Source organism: Pteropus vampyrus, unplaced genomic scaffold, assembly GCF_000151845.1.
Source record: "Pteropus vampyrus isolate Shadow unplaced genomic scaffold, Pvam_2.0 Scaffold267, whole genome shotgun sequence".
Lineage (NCBI taxonomy): Eukaryota > Metazoa > Chordata > Mammalia > Chiroptera > Pteropodidae > Pteropus > Pteropus vampyrus.
The window spans coordinates 159,307-160,319 of record NW_011889048.1 but is presented as its reverse complement, the minus strand read 5'-3'; the positions used below and the strand labels follow the sequence as shown (position 1 = coordinate 160,319).

Below are 1,013 nucleotides of genomic sequence, written 5' to 3'. Positions count from 1 at the left end.
CTCGGAGGTGAATATCGTTAGTACCATCCACATGCCACAAACTGCTGCGTGTTCAAACTTGGCTCCTCCTCCCACCACCTGTGAGCACGAGGCAATTTGGCACAGGTGGTGGGGGGAGGAGCCGGGTTTGAACACGGGGCAATTTATGGCCAGAGCAGGTGCTCTTAACCAGCGTCCTCTGCCCCCCCCCTCCCTTCCCATCCAATGGTCTTGAAATACTCTGCACCTTGACCCCTAGAAGGAAGTCAGGACGGTGGGGACAGCGGCTTCTGGTGCTTCACGCCGCCCCGTCCTCCTCTGAGGCCTGAGGAAAGACACTCACCGTCTTGGACCCACCCCAGCTCCTGCGGCCGGGAGGCTTCCCGCGATGGCCGTAGACGCTGAGAGCAGAGGGCGGAGCTCTGAGGGACCGATGGGAGGTGTCTTCGGCCACCTCCCCCCTCACTCTCCTCCGAGGTTTAAAGGCTCCATCACGCAATTTCCCTACAAAAGACAGTTTCCCATCTCCCCTGACACCTTCTGGAGGCGGTTCTTTCCGCCAGCCCAAGTTTGACCCTCTGGGGAGGGGTTCGGAGACGTCCTCGAACTCGCTGCCGGAGCTGGCGGACGAGCAGCGGCTGCGGACACTGTCCCCTGGAGGGACAAGGAGCCCGCGAGCCTCCCGCACTCACCGGCACCGTGGAGCCCTCGTGCCGACGTGTGCCCCGCGCGCTCCCGCCGTCTCCCGCCCGGTGACCGGAGGAGCTGCGGTGTCGGGCGCGGTGGGCGACGTCCCCTCGGCAGGTCACAGCAGCAGGGGGCCGAGTCTGCCGAGCCCGGGAGATGGACGGGCCGTCCCCGCTTCCTCCGCTGCCCAATCGGTTCCGCTGCTGCTGATGTCTGGGGAGCGGGAGAGGAGCCCCCCGTCTGTGCGGGAGCCGCTTCCCTGTGGGTCGCAGCCAGGGCCGGTGACCCGCCCGAGGTCACGCGGGGGGAAGGGAGAGAGGAAGCAGGGGACAGATGATGGAGACAGG

At 65.7% G+C, this 1,013-nt stretch overlaps 1 protein-coding gene and 1 long non-coding RNA gene across 2 annotated transcripts in view; both read right to left on the bottom strand.

The window, feature by feature from the left end:
* LOC111729529 overlaps positions 1-1,007 on the bottom strand; it is a 2,381-nt gene extending 1,374 nt beyond the window's left edge. Inside the window, exons 1-2 of the long non-coding RNA XR_002776266.1 lie at positions 672-1,007; positions 323-483 (exon numbers count right to left, since the gene is read on the bottom strand). This is a non-coding gene — a long non-coding RNA (uncharacterized LOC111729529). The remainder of the gene's footprint in view (positions 1-322; positions 484-671) is intronic.
* ADAMTSL5 (ADAMTS like 5) overlaps positions 1-1,013 on the bottom strand; it is a gene marked incomplete at its 3' end in the record, with an annotated part of 29,949 nt that overhangs the window by 18,092 nt on the left and 10,844 nt on the right. The window lies entirely within an intron of this gene.